General features: G+C 35.9%; 1 protein-coding gene and 1 pseudogene across 2 annotated transcripts in view; one reads left to right on the top strand and one right to left on the bottom strand.

Annotated features, from left to right (window-relative positions):
* The window catches only part of GPR158 (G protein-coupled receptor 158), a 323,232-nt gene that overhangs the window by 172,636 nt on the left and 129,321 nt on the right, over positions 1 to 21,275 (bottom strand). The gene's annotated exons all lie outside the window — the stretch shown is intronic.
* Positions 4,124 to 5,605, top strand: LOC113628349 (polycomb complex protein BMI-1 pseudogene; annotated as a pseudogene). Its single transcript, XR_003436015.1, has one exon. The product of XR_003436015.1 is annotated as a polycomb complex protein BMI-1 pseudogene (transcript).

The raw sequence follows: 21,275 nt of genomic DNA, 5'->3' as shown, positions 1-21,275 counted from the left end.
AAAAAAAAAAAAAAAAAAAAGTAGTCTGATAAAGTAGTATGGAGTTTGGGAGAGATGTCTGGGCTCTATAATTTGGGATTCATTTGCATAAAGACAATAGACAAAGCCATGAGATCAGATAAGACTAGATCATTAAGGGAGTGCCTGTAGGCAGTGAAGTTAATAGATCCAAAGGGATGAGACTCAGGACACTCCAAGGCTAAAACGTTAGGCAGAAGGAAGAAGCAAAGGACACTGAGAAGTGCAATTCAGTGAGGTACCATTATTTAATTAACTAGATTGTGACACTAAGTGCATAACATGGAATTTCTTGTGAGTTACATTTATTAAACATTCACCCAGCCAAGATATATCCAAGCAAACTAAGTCTTAGATACTAAGAATAGCAGTGCAGTTTAAATATTCTGCTTCACTGGAATTTGAAGGTTAATGCTATTCATTTAATCAGCACTAATTCCCTGGTAATGTGACTCGGCACTGCAACAGTGACTCAGTTGAGAATTTTAAATGTTTAAGGCAGATCTGAAAGTTTATTGGAATAAGGGTATCTCTTTAATATAAGCTAACTATAGAGCTGAAAGAAAATGAAGTTTTTAAAAAAATCTATTGATTAGATAAACATCAATAAATGTTGATTAGATAATTAGTTGATTAGATAAACATCACCAAATATAAAGTCCCCTGAACTTAAAAACAAAATGCTTCCTAATTTTATTATGGGAAACACTGCAATATGAATTATTAGTTACCTCAAACTCTTTGCTCGTCTTAAATTATCTTATACCCTTAAAGAAAAATTTTAAAATGTTCAACCAGTTAAATTCAATAAAAGAATATCATCTGTTACAGTGGAGAAAAAACAAAAAAAAGAATATCATTCCGCTACACACACTCTGTGTGGAACCGAATGTGCTGTTGCTTACACACACTTGTCTTGGAGTGTAAAAGTGATCTTACCATACTTTCGTGTTCCATCCACCACTACCATTCTGTAGCTACTCCAATTTGGCCACCTCCCAGACAAACTTATACATTTTCAACATGAGGGAATTCGTGTACTAGTTTAGCTAATTTCTCTTTTAATCTCCATAAGTATGGTGACTACTCAACCTATGTTTACTGTAATTGGACTGAGTAACTGCTCTTTATATTTTTTTTCTCCTTAGGGATTTAGAATATAAACATAGATCCTCACTAGATTCAGGAGAAAAAAATCTTCAAAATTTTACCATAACATTAAGATGTTCATTTTAGATATTAAAGATCTTTATTTTATATACTCAAATCTAAATCTTTCTACTTTATCTTCATAGAAGTCCAAAAGGGTGGAAATGGAAAAAGCAGCACTTCTTCTTCCATAAGGGTAGCTCTTCCATGAGACCCTTTGATAAAAATTAAGCTCTTCATATTAAGAGTTAAGGCACCCTTGTGAGTGAGATAGGTGCCCAAAAGATTGGATGCCTTCTTTGATGAACCTTACGAAGCCACCAGCAGAGACTTCCTAAGGAGAGATCTTGAGAGCCCACAATCAAAGGTAGGTCCCTAGGAGTAATCCAGATCTAAATGGGAAGAGATGTTGCTTAAGAGATTAGAGAAAAATGGACAGATTGCTAGAAGTATACAACCGACCAAGTCTGGGTCATGAAGAAACAAAAATTACGTACAAACCTATAACTAGCCGGTAGACTGAATCAGTAATCAAAAACCTCCTAACAGAGAAAAGCCCAGGGCCAGATAGACAAACATTTAAAAAAGAATTAACATCAGTATTCCTCAAACTCTTCCAAAAATTGAGAGAGAACAGTTCCTAACTCATTTTATGAGCCCAGAATTACCCTGATATCGAAGCCAGACAAAGATACTACAAGAAAAGAAAACTGCAGACCAATAATCCTGATTAACATTGTTGTGAAAATCTTCAACAAAATACTAGCAAACCATATTCAACATCACATTAAAAGGACTATAGAGCTTTCAGCAGCAAGGAGGTACTTGAGAATAAGAGCCGTGTGGATGAAAGGCTCTTGGTGCTGCAGCCAGGAGTCAGTGCTGTGCCTCTGAGGTGGGAGAGCCAACTTCAGGACACTGGTCCACAAGAGGCCTCCCAGCTGCACATAATATCAAACAGCAAAAATCTCCGAGAGATCTCCATCTCAACGCCAGCACCCAGCTTCACTCAACGGCCAGCAAGCTACAGTGCTGGACATCCTATGCCAAACAACTAGCAAGACAGGAACACAACCCCACCCATTAGCAGAGAGGCTGCCCAAAATCATAATAAGTCTACAGACACCCCAAAACACACCACCAGACGTGGACCTGCCCACCAGAAAGACAAGATCCAGCCTCATCCACCAGAACACAGGCACTAGTACCCTCCACCAGGAAGCCGACACAACCCACTGAACCAACCTTAGCCACTGGGGACAGACACAAAAAACAACAAGAACTACGAACCTTCAGCCTGCAAAAAAAGGAGACCACAAACACAGTAAGATAAGCAAAATGAAAAGACAGAAAAACACACAGCAGATGAAGGAGCAAGATAAAAACCCACCAGACCTAACAAATGAAGAGGAAATAGGCAGTCTACCAGAAAAAGAATTCAGAATAATTATAGTAAGGTTGATCCGAAATCTTGGAGATAGAATGGACAATAGAATGGACAAAATGCAAGAATCAGTTAACAAGGACCTAGAAGAACTAAAGATGAAACAAGCAACAATGAACAACACAATAAATGAAATTAAAAGTACTCTAGATGGGATCAATAGCAGAATAACTGAGGCAGAAGAACGGATAAGTGACCTGGAAGATAAAATAGTGGAAATAACTACTGCAGAGCAGATTAAAGAAAAAAGAAGGAAAAGAATTGAGGACAGTCTCAGAGACCTCTGGGACAACATTAAATGCACCAACATTCGAATTAAAGGGGTTCCAGAAGAAGAAGAGAAAAAGAAAGGGACTGAGAAAATATTTGAAGAGATTATAGTTGAAAACTTCCCTAAAATGGGAAAGGAAATAGTTAATCAAGTCCAGGAAGCACAGAGAGTCCCATACAGGATAAATCCAAGGAGAAACACACCAAAACACATATTAATCTGTCAAAAATTAAATACAAAGAAAACATATTAAAAGCAGCAAGGGAAAAATAACACACAAGGGAATCCCCATAAGGTTAAGAGCTGATCTTTCAGCAGAAACTCTGCAAGCCAGGAGGGACTGGTAGGACATATATAAAGTGATGAAGGAGAAAAACCTACAACCAAGATTACTCTACCCAGCTTTAAAACAAATGCTAAAGGATCTTCTCTAGGCAAGAAACACAAGAGAAGGAAAAGACCTACAATAACACCCAAAACAATTAAGAAAATGGGAATAGGAACAAACATATTGATAATTACCTTAAATTTAAATGGATTAAATGCTCCCACAAAAAGACACAGATTGGCTGAATGGATACAAAAACAAGACCCATATATATGCTGTCTACAAGAGACCCACTTCAGACCTAGAGACACATACAGACTGAAAGTGAGGGAATGGAAAAAGATATTCCATGAAAACAGAAAGCAAAAGAAAGCCAGAGTAGCAATTCTCATATCAGACTAAATAGACTTTAAAATAAAGACTATTACAAGAGACAAAGAAGGACACTACATAATGATCAAGGGATCGATCCAAGAAGAAGATATAACAATTGTAAATATTTATGCACCCAACATAGGAGCACCTCAATACATAAGGCAAATACTAACAGCCATAAAAGGGGAAATCGACAGTAACACATTCATAGTAGGGGACTTTAACACCCCACTTTCACCAATGGACAGATCATCCAAAATGAAAATAAATAAGGAAACACAAGCTTTAAATGATATATTAAACAAGATGGACTTAATTGATATTTATAGGACATTCCATCCAAAAACAACAGAACACACATTTTTTCAAGTGCTCATGGAACATTCTCCAGGATAGATCATATCTTGGATCACAAATCAAGCCTTGGTAAATTTAAGAAAATTGAAATTGTATCAAGTATCTTTTCTGACCACAACGCTATGAGACTAGGTATCAATTACAGGAAAAGATCTGTAAAAAATACAAACACATGCGAGTGCGGAGCGGGAGGAGGCGGCGGCGGCCGAGGAGGAGGAGGAGGCCCAGGAGGAGGAGGCGTTGGAGGCCGAGGAGGAGGAGGAGGAGGCCGCGGAGGAGGAGGCCGAGGCGGAGGAGGAGGAGGAGGCCGGGCTCGGGAGGCAGCATGAGCCGAGCGCGGCGGCCGCGGCTCCTCTCGGCTGCGCTCGTTGCCCATTGACAGCAGCGTCTGCAGCTCGCTTCAAGATGGCCGCTTGGCTCACATTCATTTTCTGCTGAACGACTTTTAACTTTCATTGTCTTTTCCGCCCGCTGCGATCGCTTCTCGCCGGCTGCTTTTTCCGGGATCTTTTATCAAGCAGAAATGCATCGAACAACCAGAATCAAGATCACTGAGCTAAATCCCCACCTAATGTGTGTGCTTTGTGGAGGGTACTTCATTGATGCCACAACCATAATAGAATGTCTACATTCCTTCTGTAAAACGTGTATTGTGCGTTACCTGGAGACCAGCAAGTATTGTCCTATCTGTGATGTCCAAGTTCACAAGACCAGACCACTACTGAATATAAGGTCAGATAAAACTCTTCAAGATATTGTATACAAATTAGTTCCAGGGCTTTTCAAAAATGAAATGAAGAGAAGAAGGGATTTTTATGCAGCTCATCCTTCAGCTGATGCTGCCAATGGCTCTAATGAAGATAGAGGAGAAGTTGCAGATGAAGATAAGAGAATTATAACTGATGATGAAATAATAAGTTTATGCATTGAATTCTTTGACCAGAACAGATTGGATCGGAAAGTAAATAAAGACAAGGAGAAATCTAAGGAGGAGGTGAATGATAAAAGGTATTTACGATGCCCAGCAGCAATGACTGTGATGCACCTAAGAAAGTTTCTCAGAAGTAAAATGGACATACCTAATACTTTCCAGATTGATGTCATGTATGAAGAGGAACCTTTAAAGGATTACTATACACTAATGGACATTGCCTACATTTATACCTGGAGAAGGAATGGTCCGCTTCCTTTGAAATACAGAGTTCGACCTACTTGTAAAAGAATGAAGATCAGTCATCAGAGAGATGGACTGACAAACGCTGGAGAACTGGAAAGTGACTCTGGGAGTGACAAGGCCAACAGCCCAGCAGGAGGTATTCCCTCCACCTCTTCTTGTTTGCCCAGCCCCGGCACTCCAGTCCAGTCTCCTCATCCTCAGTTTCCTCACATTTCCAGCACTATGAATGGAACCAGCAGCAGCCCCAGCAGTAACCACCAATCTTCTTTTGCCAATAGACCTCGAAAATCGTCAGTAAATGGGTCGTCAGCAACTTCATCTGGTTGATACCTGAGACTGTTGAGGAAAAAAATTTTAAACCCCTGATTTATATAGATATCTTCATGCCATTACAGCTTTATAGATGCTAATACATGTGACTATCGTCCAATTTGCTTTCTTTTGTAGTGACGTTAAATTTGGCTATAAAAGATGGACTAGATGTGATATTCATATGGACGTTAATTGAAAAGAAAGATTATTTCTCGAAAGAATTGATTTCTGAGAAAGCAGGCAAGATGTTTTTCTGTGTGTTAGGACAGATGTGAAATGGTTTCTGTAACCATTGTTTGGATTTGAAAATCTTCTGCAGTGGATATAAACATTGGGCCATAGTTTGTTAATCTCAACTAACGCCTACATTACATCCTCCCTGATTGTTCTTGTTATTATGCTGTTTTGTGAACCTGTAGAAAACAAGTGCTTTTTATCTTGAAATTCAACAAATGGAAAGAATATGCATAGAATAATGCATTCTATGTAGCCATGTCACTGTGAATAACAATTTCTTGCATATTTAAAAAAAAAAAAATACAAACACATGGAGGCTAAACAATACACTACTTAATAACGAAGTGATCACTGAAGAGATCAAAGAGGAAATCAAAAAATACCTAGAAACAAATGACAATGGAGACACGAAGACCCAAAACCTATGGGATGCAGCAAAAGCATTTCTAAGAGGGAAGTTTATAGCAATACAATCGTACCTTAAGAAACAGGAAACATCTCGAATAAACAACCTAACCTTGCACCTAAAGCAATTAGAGAAAGAAGAACAAAAAAACCCCAAAGTTAGCAGAAGGAAAGAAATCATAAAGATCAGATGAAAAATAAATGAAAAAGAAATGAAGGAAACGATATCAAAGATCAATAAAATTAAAAGCTGGTTCTTTGAGAAGATAAACAAAATTGATAAACCATTAGCCAGCCTCATCAAGAAAAACCGGGAGAAGACTCAAATCAATAGAATTAGAAATGAAAAAGGAGAAGTAACAACTGACACTGCAGAAATACAAAAGATCATGAGAGATTACTACAAGCAACTATATGCCAATGAAATGGACAACCTGGAAGAAATGGACAAATTCTGAGAAAAGCACAACTTTCCGAGATTGAACCAGGAAGAAATAGAAAATATGAACAGATCAATCACAAGCACTGAAGTTGAAACTGTGATTAAAAATCCTCCAACAAACAAAAGCCCAGGACCAGCTGGCTTCACAGGCGAATTCTATCAAACATTTAGAGAAGAGCTAACACCTATTCTTCTCAAACTCTTCCAGAATATAGCAGAGGGAGGAACACTCCCAAACTCATTCTACGAGGCCACCATCACCCTGCCACCAAAACCAGACAAGGATGTCACAAAGAAAGAAAACTACAGGCCAATATCACTGATGATCATAGATGCAAAAATCCTCAACAAAATACTAGCAAACAGAATCCAACAGCACATTAAGAGGATCATACACCATGATCAAGTGGGGTTTATTCCAGGAATGCAAGGATTCTTCAATATACGCAAATCAATCAATGTGATACACCATATTAACAAATTGAAGGAGAAAAAACATATGATCATCTCAATAGATGCAGAGAAAGCTTTTGACAAAATTCAACACCCATTTATGATAAAAACCCTGCAGAAAGTAGGCATAGAGGGAACTTTCCTCAACATAATAAAGGCCATATATGACAAACCCACAGCCAACATCGTCCTCAATGGTGAAAAACTGAAAGCATTTCCACTAAGATCAGGAACAAGACAAGGTTGCCCACTCTCACCACTCTTATTCAACATAGTTTTTGAAGTTTTAGCCACAGCAATCAGAGAAGAAAAGGAAATAAAAGGAATCCAAATCGGAAAAGAAGTAAAGCTGTCACTCTTTGCAGATGACATGATACTATACATAGAGAATCCTAAAGATGCTACCAGAAGACTACTAGAGCTAATCAATGAATTTGGTAAAGTAGCAGGATACAAAATTAATGCACAGAAATCTCTGGCATTCCTATATACTAATGATGAAAAATCTGAAAGTGAAATCGAGAAAACACTCCCATTTACCACTGCAACAAAAAGAATAAAATATCGAGGAATAAACCTACCAAGGGAGACAAAAGACCTGTATGAAGAAAATTATAAGACAGTGATGAAAGAAATTAAAGATGATACAAATAGATGGAGAGATATACCATGTTCTTGGACTGGAAGAATCAACATTGTGAAAATGACTCTACTACCCAAAGCAATCTACAGATTCAATGCAATCCCTATCAAACTACCAATGGCATTTTTCACAGAACTAGAACAAAAAATTTCACAATGTGTATGGAAACAAAAAAGACCCCGAATAGCGAAAGCAATCTTGAGAATGAAAAACGTAGCTGGAGGAATCAGGCTCCCTGACTTCAGACTATACCACAAAGCTACAGTAATCAAGACAGTATGGTACTAGCACAAAAACAGAAAGATAGATCAATGGAACAGGATAGAAAGCCCAGAGATAAACCCACACACATATGGTCATCTTATCCTTGATAAAGGAGGCAGGAATGTACAGTGGAGAAAGGACAGCCTCTTCAATAAGTGATGCTGGGAAAACTGGACAGGTACATGTAAAAGTATGAGATTAGATCACTCCCTAACACCATATACAAAAATAAGCTCAAAATGGATTAAAGACCTAAATGTAAGGCCAGAAACTCTCAAACTCTTAGAGGAAAGCATAGGCAGAACACTCTATGACATAAATCACAGCAAGATCCTTTTTTACCCACCTCCTACAGAAATGGAAATAAAAACAAAAATAAACAAATGGGACCTAATGAAACTTCAAAGCTTTTGTACAGCAAAGGAAACCATAAACAAGACCAAAAGACAACCCTCAGAATGGTAGAAAATATTTGCAAATGAAGCAATTGACAAAGGATTAATCTCCAAAATTTACAAGCAGCTCATGCAGCTCAATAACAAAAAAACAAACAACCCAATCCAAAAACGGACAGAATACCTAAATACACATTTCTCCAAAGAAGATATACAGACTGCCAACAAACACATGAAAGAATGCTCAACATAATTAATCATCAGAGAAATGCAAATCAAAACTACAATGAGATATCATCTCACACCAGTCAGAATGGCCATCATCAAAAAATCTAGAAACAGTAAATGCTGGAGAGGGTGTGGAGAAAAGGGAACACTCTTGCACTGCTGGTGGAATGTGAATTGGTACAGCCACTGTGGAGAACACTATGGAGGTTCCTTAAAAATCTAAAAATAGAACTATCATATGACCCAGCAATCCCACTACTGGGCATATACCCTGAGAAAACCATAATTCAAAAAGAGTCATGTACCAAAATGTTTATTGCAGCTCTATTTACAATATCCAGGAGATGGAAACAACCTAAGTGTCCATCATCAGATGAATGGATAAAGAAGATGTGGCACATATATACAATGGAATATTACTCAGCCATAAAAAGAAACGAAATTGAGCTATTTGTAATGAGGTGGAAGGACCTAGAGTCTGTCATACAGTGTGAAGTAAGTCAGAGAGAGAAAGACAAATACCGTATGCTAACACATATATATATGGAATTTAAGAAAAAAAAAATGTCATGAAGAGCCTAGACAGGAATAAAGACACAGACCTACTAGGGAATGGACTTGAGGATATGGGGAGGGGAAAGGGTAAGCTGGGACAAGCGAGAGAGTGGCATGGACATATATACACTACCAAACGTAAAACAGATGGCTAGTGGGAAGCAGCCGCATAGCACAGGGAGATCAGCTTGGTGCTTTGTGATCACCTAGAGGGGTGTGATAGGGAGGGTGGGAAGGAAGGAGATGCAAGAGGGAAGCGATATGGGAACATATGTATATGTATAACTGATTCGCTTTGTTATAAAGCAGAAAGTAACACACCATTGTAAAGCAATTATACCCCAATGAAGATGTTTAAAAAAAAGAAAAGGTTAATTATCCTAACATCCAGTGACTTCTCCACAACTATCAGCTGTTTATTAAAACAAAAGGAAAACACTGAAACAGAGGAAATCTAAAAGGCCCCCAGGCAGTGATAGGGTACACATCACCCACATATTTCTCAAACAATCTTCCAGGAAAACAAGAACTCATGAATAACAAATAGTGCAGTATTTCACCAGGGAGCAAAAGAACTACATTTTGTCTCTATTATTCATTAGCCGCCAGATAACATGGTTTAAAAAGCTTGACGGACTGGAGCAGGGTTGGGGGTGGAAGGATGTTTTCTTTTATGATATAGTTAAAATGAAAAAAGAAACTGTTTTCTATTATTAATTTTTGAAACGTTCTTGTTATATTCAGTGGAGCCCTCTCTCACAACACAGGGCTAAGGGTGCCAAAGCAGCATGGGAGCAGACACATTACAAGTACTGACACACAGCAAGATGCTTTGCGTGAGGTTGAAACTGACTCAGGAAAACGTTAGTATTGTATCTCATTGAGTGAGCAAGCCAATTTTTCTAGACCTCCTTACAGAAAAAAGTCCCAAACGCTCGATAAAGATAAGTTCTTAATATGCTCAACACTTTAAAAAAAATAAAATAATGCCCCCCACTAAACCACAAATTCACTACGTTCTACCTTTGACACCATGCGCTTCCTGTGGTCACAGATCATAAGTAATGGGAACTTTCTTCTCATTATTGACTTAATTTAGCTCTTGCTTACTGAGCCCCATTGTATGCTCTTTGCTACAGCAACAAAGAGGAACAAAATCATCGTCTAGTTCTCAAAGAGCTTACCACCCACTGGTAGAAAAGTAAAATCAAAGTTGCTGTATGGTGCTCTACCATTTTCACAGCTAAAGGGCTTCACATATATTTTTGAGTAGTCCATCTTTACACATTTTTCTGGCATCAATTGTTTGTTAAAATACAAATTGCTGTACTAAGAACAGAAATCAATGAAAGAATATACAATATGATTTCAACTTTATAAAATTCAAAAATATGTAAAATTTTTATAAAGTACTATTTAAGCATATATACATACATGGAACGATAAAGAATCGAAGTGATAACATAAATTTCAGGATAATGGTTATCTTTTGGGGGGGCAGATGGGTATAGGATGACAGAGGAGAATACAGGGGCTTCTTAGGTAATGGTTACAATCTATTACTGAAATGAGGGAAGGAAAGAACTGACTTTAGTTTCTGGCTGTGATACATTATTTTATAGCAGGATGAAGTTTTCACCAAAAATAATTAGAATATCTGGATAAAATGGAAGGAAGGAACAAAGAAACAAATGAAGGAACAAACAAATGACTGAACTCACCTACTTACCTATGAGGAGGCGTCAGAAAGCTGCCAATGGAGCCAAAATTGAGAAGCCAAGATCACAGAAAGAAGAAAAATACACAGATATACTATATTCTTTATTTATGTATCAAACTGAGTATTTGATGATATGAGGCATTGGGGAAAGAGTGAGAATCCAGACAAATGGAAACTGGTAAGAAGTAGAGAAGCCAGCAAAATTTTGGTCATCTTACAGCCCAGAGGAGAAAAAAAATCAATTTGAGCACTTCAAAAATACTCAAGCCTTAAGGACAAAATCTCAGACAGAATGAAATAACAAAGAAATAAGACTGAGACTCAAAATTTGTTGTTGCATTCTTAAGCTGTCTGCGGTGAAAATCAAAGACGCAAAGCAGATGCTAAAGAGAAACAGGGTTGAGTTTTTGGTAGTATCGCAATGTTAAATTCCTAAATTGGAGTTCAGGAATTTCTGAGGATGAAAGGCCCTAGTAAACATCTCAGTGAGCTCCCCATAGTGCTATATCCTAGAAGTAAGAGTAAATAAGGAGCAGTTTGAGACTTTCATAGACTTCTGTCCAGCTGTGGGACAGATCAAATACTGGTTAGATTAAGATGATCTGTCTCTATCTAGTTACTTATCAGAGACAGGGTAAAACCTCTCTGGAAGAAGGTAATGCATCCAGAACCACTGCAACAAAACTATGTGTGGCATTCACTCTTAAATTAACAAACACTAAGAAATAAACAGACAGTGTAAACAGATCGACAAATGACCAGATACTCAAGCTACTGATAGATTTTTAAATTACTATAATCAACATGTGCAAGAAAGCAGAGGACAACTTTTAGAAAAATTGGAATCTAATTTTTAAAAAAACAATAAAATATTCTGGAGTATTCCAGAACAAAACCAAGATAGGATACCAGAGAAGACAGGGTAAGTCAAAGAGAAGACAGATGAGCAAAAAACGTCCAGTCTGAAGTTTGAAAACTAAACTGAAGAGAAATATACAAAAGAACACAAAGGACATAACGAATCATAGAAAAGGGATCTAATATACTTGTACTTAGAGTCACATAAAGGGAGAGGACAGAAGCAATATCAGATAAAATATATCTTGTTATACACCCCAAAGTGGATAAACACACATCATAGTCTAACTAGAAAGCCAAACACACACAAAAATCTTAAAATAGCCAGAGGGATAAAAAAGATCATACTTACAAATAAGTAGCAACAAGTTTGACAACTGTCTTCAAAACAGAAATAAAAGAAACCAGAAAATAATGGAATGACATCATTAAAGTGCTAAAAGAAGGGAAAACCCTAGAATTGTTTCCCAAGAGAAAATATCCCTTCAAATGTGAAATACATAAAGGTATTTCAAGTGAAACAAAACCTGAAAAAAAAAATACCTTATCACCAGACCTATGACAAAAGAAATGCTAAAGGAATTTTCAAGCAAAAGGAAAATTATGCCAGACAGAAGCACAAAAGTGCAGGACAGAATGAACAGCAATGTAAGTAAATATGTGGGTAAATCTAAAATAGATAGTACAAGGTACTAATAGTAATAATAATGTCTTGTGAGCTTTAAGATATATATTGAATTAAAATGCAAGGCAAAAGGCAGGGGGAAGGGTAAATGCAGGTAAAAGGTGCTGATACCCTATTTCGTCTGGGAAAGGTAAAAGGAATAACACATTTGTTTGTAATGAGCTAAGGATATATGTTGTAATCCATAGAATAACTACTAAAAGTATAGAAAAATAGTTTATAACAGGCAAAGAAAAAAGTGCAATACTAATAAAAAGAAATAATAGATTAATGCCAACTAAGGCAAGAAAAGAGACAGAAAGGAATATAATGGGACACACAGAAAAAGATATTAAGATAATATATGTGAATAAAATTAACAAGGAAGGGAAGAAGGAAAACAGAAAGACAGGCAGCTGTCTGATTTCTAACAGTGATTTCTTTAAAATTTGCAAACATTGTTAGGTGTTTTTTCCAGTGATGATTAGAAAGCAATTACATTTGTATAGTAAGGCCATTAAATTAATATGATGTATGTTTACATTTTTATAAAAGAACGACAGCAGGAAAAACTAATGTTTTTTATCAGGATGTTACCTTTGAAATGGGGTGGATAATGATTGGAAGAGAGCAAAAATGGACTTTTTTGCTGGTAATATTCTCCTTTTCCACCTGAGTGCTTGTTAAACAAGTATGGTCATTTTGTGCACTATTTTGTATGTATTTTGCACACCAATCAAAGTTTTAAAAAATAATCAAATAGCACTATGAGAAACCACTTTACAATGACTAGGGTGGCTAAAATTAAAAAGGTAAACAATAACAAGTGTTGGTGAGGATGCAGAGAAATTGAGCCCTCATACACTGCTGGAGGGATTATAAACAGTACAGTCAGCTTGGAAAACAGTTTATCAGTTCCTTATTTCCCATATGACCTAGCAATTCCACTCCTGGGTTTATACCCAAGAGAATTAAAACACAGACCCACACAGAACTGGCATAGAAAAGTTCACAGCAGCTTTATTCATAATAGCCAAAAAATGGGCACAACGCAAATTTCCATTAGCTAGTAAATGGATAAATAAAATGTGGTCTATTCATATAATAAATTATTATTCAGCAATAAAAAGGAATGAAGTACTGATACATGCTACAACATGAATGAATTTTGGAAAAAGTATGTTAAGTTAAAGAAGCTAGTCACAAGAGAGCACATATTATATGATTCATTTATATGAAATGTTCAAAATGGGCAAATCCATAGAGACAGAAAGTTGAACAGTGGTTGCCAAGTGTTGGGGAGAGGTACAAAGGAGTACAAGGTTTCTTTTTGGGGTGACAAAGAGCCTCTGAAAGTAGACAATTGTTATGGCTGCACTACTCTGAATATAATAAGAACCACTGAATTGTACACTTTAGGAGAGTGAATTTTACAGTATGTGAATTATAGTAAAAAGAGAAGACATTTCCTTGAAAACTGAGAAAATGCAGGCTATAGAAACAAATGTAGATGGGATGCAGATAAAGGAGCTATAAAACTCAAACATTTTTGGCAATGCTTTGTCTTAGTCATCTTGGGCTGCTATATATTTATAACAAACCACCATAATGGCTTAAACACAGATATTTCTCACAGTCTGGAAGCTGGGGAGTCCAAGATCAAGGTGCTGACAGATTCAGTTCCAAGGGAAAGTCCTTTTCCTGGCTTGCAGATGGCCACCTTCCTACTGTGTCCTCATATGGTGGAGAGAGAGGGAGAGCCCTGGTCCTTCTTCCTCTTCTTGGAAGGACACTAATCCTATTCCAGGGCACTACCCTCATGACCTCATCTAAACCTAATTACCTCCTAAAGGCCCTACCTACAAATGCCACATTTCAGGTTAGGACTTCAACATATGAACTTTGGGGGGACACAAACATCCAGTCCGTAATACACTTAATGTGTACAAGAATACAGAAGGGAAGATTGATAATGTTGGCAGAGACTGGCAAAGAAGCAAAAGTACCATTTTAAAAGATAACAGCTGGAAATTTTCCAAAAAAAATTAAGTTCACATTCCAGATGCACTACAAACACTAAATTGGATTAATACAAGGAAAATAACACCTAGATATATCAAATGCAAAGATAATCCTTAAAGCTGGCTTCATATATAACTAAAATATATATTCTATATAATCTGAATATATTCAATATTATATTATTAGATATTTATTATTATACTATTAAAATAAAGTGATAATGGCTTGTCTAATAAAAGTGCAACAGAAAATAACTGCTAATCTAGAGTTTATTTACAATTAAAATACCCTTCAAAATTAAAAAGTGAAATAAAGATATTTTCAGAAAACCAAAACCTGAAATAATTTTTCAGCTGCAAACCAACACTACATAAAATACTAGGGAGTGTTTATTAGACAGAAAGAAAATGATCTCAAATGAAAGAATGAAGATGCAGAAAGCAATCAAAAGCCATGGAAAGGGTAAAATCTGGGCTCATCTAAATTAATATTTACTATTTAAATCACTGATGTAATTATGTATGTATTATTAGGGACATCCCTAAAAGAAGCCTAAGAGAATGTAAGATACAAAGTTGATAGTAGTGATGAGAAATGACAGAAAGGACAGAAAAGGAAAGGCAACTAGAAATGATAAAAAAGTTCAAAACCCAAATATAAAAGAACTCATACATCAATAAGAAAAAATTAACATTCCAATTTAAAAATGAGCAAAAGTTTGAATAGAGTGTCACAATGGTTAATAAACCTATAAAAAATTTCTAACTTCATTACTCATCAAAGAAAAACAAATTTAAGATAACCAATACATATCTACTAAAATGGCTAAAACTTTCAACAACTGACAATTTAAGTGTTAGTGAGGATATGAAATAAGTAGAACCCTCATATAGTGCTGACAGACATATAAAGACATACAATCTCTTTGTAAATGAATTTGGCATTATCTACTAAATCTGAAGATAACATATCCTATTATCTAGCTATTTCAATCCTAGATGTATATGCAACTGAAAGATATGCAAACATGCTCTAAGAGACAAGCAAAAACAGCTGCACTGTTTGCAATAATCCCAAACTGTTAAGAAGCCAGATGTTCATCTAAAGTAGAATGGAGAAATAAATTGCATTTATCTAATATCATTTGTATAATAGAATACTATACAGCAAGGAAAATAAACCAACGCTATATACAACAACATGGATGAATTTCTCAATATCTCAAACAATGTTGAACAAAGTAGGTCATATGTGCTGTATTATTCTATTTACATAATGTTTAAAACAGGATATTGCAATATGTAGTGTTAGAAATCAGGGTATTTTTTACTTTGGGGGAATAGTGGGGAGGAGGTGATGAGTAGGGGCACAAGAAAGCCTTCTAGTGTACTGGTGATGTTTTTTCTCTTGACCTGAGTGGTACTTATGTAAGTGCGTTCCTTTTGTGACGATTCATTGTGCTGTATACCTATGATTCTATATTTTTATGCAATGTTTTTTATTTCAATAAAAATTATAGAATTAATGTTATGCCACACTTCTGCCTCTCATGCCTCCAGTTTTTATTTCCTTTCTCTTTCACCTATCATATAAATTCTATTTTTTAGTATTCTGATTTATTTGAAACGATCAGAACATTTTATCCATTCCATTTTTGCTGACAGAGAAGGAATCTAAGTACTGGTACTGAAGGAGGAAGCCTCTGGAAATTAAAAGTAATTACACAAAAAATTATGTAAAATTCAGAATGTGTTTGCATGCCCTCAGTTCTTGGCTGCCTCTCAAGTATTTAGAATCTGAATGTACATTTGCATTTCCCCAGTGAAATTTTAGAGGGTTTTTCAATAGTAATTAGCAAATCAGCTAAAGAATAAAGGGCATAGAGCTAAACCAAAAGCCAGGAACTATACTGCTTATTAAATGCTAAATCAAAACTGAATGTTATATTCTCAAATGGCACTGAGCTTTTCTTTTATTATGGAGAAAAATAAAATATTATTTATCACTCACAAAGAAAATCATTTTAATTGGTATAATTGCTATCATTCTCGGCTGAAAAACATGCAAGATTTTTTAAACAATTTATCTTATTCTAGAAAAAACTTCAAGATGCATAAATGCCCTTAGTTCATCACTGAACCACAAAAAAAGTTTTTTAAAAAATAGGACAGGTCTTCCCTGGTGGCGCAGTGGTTGAGGGTCCGCCCACCAATGCAGAGGACACGGGTTTGTGCCCCAGTCTGGGAGGATCCCACATGCCGCAGAGTGGCTGGGCCCATGAGCCATGGCCGCTGAGCCTGCGCGTCCGGAGCCTGTGCTCCGCAACGGGAGAGGCCACAACAGTGAGAAACCCGCGTACCGCAAAAAAAAAAAAAAAAAGACAAATTTTAAGTAAATATTTAACGTTAAAAAATGTTTCCAAGTACTAATATTCATTTTTATATAAACAGTAAAAATATTGGTTATAAACTTTCTTTACTTTATCATCAAAATAGGCCTCTCTAAATAACCTCTATGGCACAACATTCAAAGCCCTGCACACACTCTTTCAAGTCACAGAACTTTAGTATCCTTTGCCTTACCTGAGACTCTCAACCTAGTCTGACCAACAAAAAAATCTGGATGGAAATATAAAATAGCTATTTAATTTTAGCATTCCTGATATCTATGAGTGGGAATGTCAACTAAAATTGACATGTACCCTAGACTTTAAGAAGACAGACTTTTTAAAACAGAAGGAAAATTTCTCCAATGAAACACAAAGTTCAGAAAAGAAACATATCCAAGAACACTGAGGAGTTCACAGGAGTAATAAGCATTAGCACTAAGTTTAAAAAATTTAAAGTACCTTCATTTTCTTTTTGAGAATGTCTGCAATGGCCAATAAGGGACATATAGGTACAAGGCATATATACGGACTCACCAAAGTATTTTCCATGATTTTATTTGAAGTTGCTAAAACTCATGGAGAAATGGATAAAAGATTCGAAGACATTATTGAATAATCATAAAAAGGTCTCTGATTAATAGAGGGAAATTTGTGGTAGTGAATTCCAAGGCCCCTACTCTTGGCACTCTTTTCTTCCATGTGTTTAATGACAGTTTGAATGAAGCATTGAGCGGATGATATTAAAGAATTAGTGGTCAAGAACACAGACTTTGGAGTGAGACACACTTTAGTTCAAGTCCCAGATTAACTACTCAATAGCAATGGAACGTTGGGCAAATTACTGTCTCCTGAAATCCTATCTGCCTTTCCTATAAAATGAGAATAATAATACTTCTTACATCATAGAGTTATTTTATTTTACAAACGCTTGTATGGTATTTATTATATGCTAGTCATTATTTTTAAAACACTTTACATATATTAATTCATTTAATCCTCATAGCAACCCAGTGGGCTAGATGTGATTGATTATCAGCATCCCAACTTTATAGATGAGGAGACTGAGGTAAAGAGGTTTAGTAACTTGTCTGAGATCACACATCTAACAACTGACAGAGTGGAGTTTATATTAGGTAAATAGAATGCCCAGTCATATTCATTAAATGTTAGCACTCATCATAATCATCATGATTGGAATGACACTGAATATACAAGATGATAAAAGCAGAAACTGAAAGGACAATAGGTTAATTAGAACAAAATAAGATTTAATATAAAAATATAGGGTCATGTGACTAAATTCACAAAAATCAGCCACATCAGTTGCCAAATTATGATATGACTGCCCCTCAAATACCAAAACAACAGTTGACTGCATTAAAGGTAATAAAGTAATATAGAATAAACAATCATTCACAGATAGATTATTAATTTCAATATTTAGAACTTCAGTTTAAAGAGACTATAGTCCAACTGAAGAGATCTAAAAAGGAATGATTCCCTTCCTCCAAAATACCTATGATTCAACTATCTGTGGTATACCAGAGGCACACTTTAGGTTCAAACACAAATAGGTTGAAAGTAAAAGGACAGAAAAAAACATACCATGAAATCAGTAAGAAAAGAGAACTGGTGTGGCTGTACTAATGTCAAATACCATACAATTTAAAACAAAAGTTGGTACTAGAGACAAAGAAGGACAAAATTTTTAAGGATGAAAGGTCAATCTATCAAGAAGATATAACAATTGTCAACATGTATGTACCTAAAAACAGAGCACTAAAATACATGAAACAAAAACTGACAAAATTGAAAGGAGAAATAGAAAATTCAACAATAGTAGGACACTTCAATTCCCTACTTTCAATAAAGAATAGAATAACTAGGTAGATGATCAATAGGAAAGTAAAGGACTTGAACCGCATTATAAATCAACCAGATTTAACAGACATCTATCTAGAAAACACTCAATCCCGCAAGAGCAGAATATACATTCTTTTCAAGTACACATGGAACATTGTCCAGGATAACCAGGATAGACCAAAAACAAGTTTCAATAAATTTAAAAGGATTTATATTACACCAAATGTTCTCTGACCAAAATGGAATGAAATAAAAAATCAGTAACATAAGAAAATTTGGAAATTCACAAATATGTGGAAATAAACAACACAGTTAACCAATGAGTCAAAGAAAGTATCATAGATAGACACTTTGAGATGAATAAAAATGAAAACACAGTACACCAAGATAAGTGGATATACCTAGGGCAGTGTATTAAAAGGAAAATTTACAGCTGTAAATGCCCATCTTAAAAATGAAGATTTCAAGTTAACCTAGACTTCTAACTTAAGAAACTAGAAAAGAAGAAGAAATTAAATATAAAACAGAAGGGATGAAATAAATATCAGACTGGAAATAAATAAAACAAAAATATTTTTAATTTTAAAAAATCAACAAAACTAAAAAGTTGGTTCTTTGAAAAGATCTACCAAGTTGACAAATCATTAGCTAGACTGACCAAGACAAAGGAATGAGAAGACTTAACTAGACAAGCTGCTCCCAAAATTCATAGGGAAATGCAAGGGACTCAGAATAGCCAAACCAATCTTGAAAAAGGAAGAACAAAGCTGAAAGACCCACACTACCTGATTTCAAACTTACTACAAAGCTAAAGAAATCAAGATAGTGTGGTACTGACATATAGACAGACATATAGATCAATGGAATAGAACTGAAGAGTCAAAAAGTAAAGCATTACATTTATGGTCAACTGAATTTTGATTAGGGTGCCAATATAATTCAGTGGGGGAAAGAATGGTCTTTTCAATAAATTGCACTGTGATAACTGGATATTTAGATGAAAAAGAATGAAGTTACGTTCCTACCTCACACCATATACAAAAAGTAACCCCAAATGAACCAAAGACTTAAATGTAATAGCTAAAACTATAAAAATCTTAAAGAAAGTATAGAGATAAATCTTCATGACCTTGGATTTGGAACCCTATCTTTAGATATGACACCAAAAGGATGAAAAACAAAAGAAGAAAACAAATGGGCCTTCATCAAAATTTTGTGCTTCCAAAAATACTATCAAGAAAGTGAAAAAAACAACTCACAGAATGGTATAAAATATTTGAAAATCATATATCAGATAAGGGAATTGATTCTAGTATATATAAGAACTGTAACAACTCAACAATAAAAGAAAATAAAAGTCTGGGGGTTCCTCAATAAATTAAAAATAGAGTTACCATATGATCCAGCAATTCCACTATTAGGTATATACCCAAGAGAATTGAAAACATATGTTCACACAAAAACTTGTACTCAAATGTTCATAGCAGCATTCTTCATAATGGTCCAAAGGTAAAAATAAGCCAAATGTCCACCATCTGATGAATGGATAAACAAAATGGGACATATCTATGCAGTGGAATATTATTCAGCCATAAAAAGTAATGAAACACTGATACTTGCTACAACATGGACAGCTTCTAAATCAATGAAGCCAAACATAAAAGGCCATATATTGTATGACTCCATTTATATGAAATATCCAGAAAAAGCAAATCCACAGAAACAAAGTAGATTAGTAGTTCCAAAGGGTAGGGATGGGGGGAATGATAAGTGACCGCTAGCTAATGGGTATGACCTTTCCATCTGGAGTGATAAAAATGCTCCAGAGGGCTTCCCTGGTGGCGCAGTGGTTGGGAGTCCACCTGCCGATACAGGGGACATGGGTTCGTGCCCCGGTCCGGGAGGATCCCACATGCTGCAGAGCGGCTAGGCCCATGAGCCATGGCCGCTAAGCCTGCACGTCCTGAGCCTGTGCTCCGCAACGGGAGAGGCCACAACAGTGAGAGGCCCATGTAACGCAAAAAAAATGCTCCAGAAATAGCCAGTACTGATGGTTTAACAATTCTGTGAATATGAAAAACCACTGGATTGTACATTTTAAGAAAATAAAAAAATAAACTTTAAAGAAAAAAATAAAGAATGACCATAAGTTAAATCTGGAGAAACCAGAAATATTTAAGCCAGAGAAAAGTAAAGACTCAAGGAAGACATGAACACTACCTAAAAAATCTTTAAAATAAGACAGAGCAGAAACTAACACACCATTGTAAAGCAATTATACTCCAATAAAGATGTTAAAAAAAAAGAGACAGAGCTATCAATATTAGTATCTATATTGTGCAGATACATTAATATATCTTCTAATCATCTCTAAGAGTGTTATGTAAATGAGCTAATGACGGCTCCTGGGTATTGTTCCTATGTTACACTTCTTCACAGCAGGTTCAACCATTAGCTCAAAGCCCACCAGAGCCAAACTCAAATTATTATACACCCAATCACTTTAAATACTGCCTCAATAAGCATATTTTTAGCCATTTAGAGCCTACCTGCTTTGCATACTCTGCAAAACTTCATTCCAACATCTGCTAGCCATAGTTAAGACACACGCAGGCCCTATAAAAGATCCCAAGCCTCTGCTGCCCTTCAGAGCTCTCTGACCCACAGACTCCCCATCTTGCAACTGAGCGACATAGCATCACCTGG

The sequence above is a fragment of the Aethalodelphis obliquidens genome, unplaced genomic scaffold (genome assembly GCF_003676395.1).
Source record: "Aethalodelphis obliquidens isolate GAN/ISIS:26980383/991018 unplaced genomic scaffold, ASM367639v1 scaffold23, whole genome shotgun sequence".
NCBI lineage: Eukaryota > Metazoa > Chordata > Mammalia > Artiodactyla > Delphinidae > Aethalodelphis > Aethalodelphis obliquidens.
The sequence above is the reverse complement of the archived record's forward strand: the minus strand, read 5'-3'. Positions and strand labels throughout refer to the sequence as shown.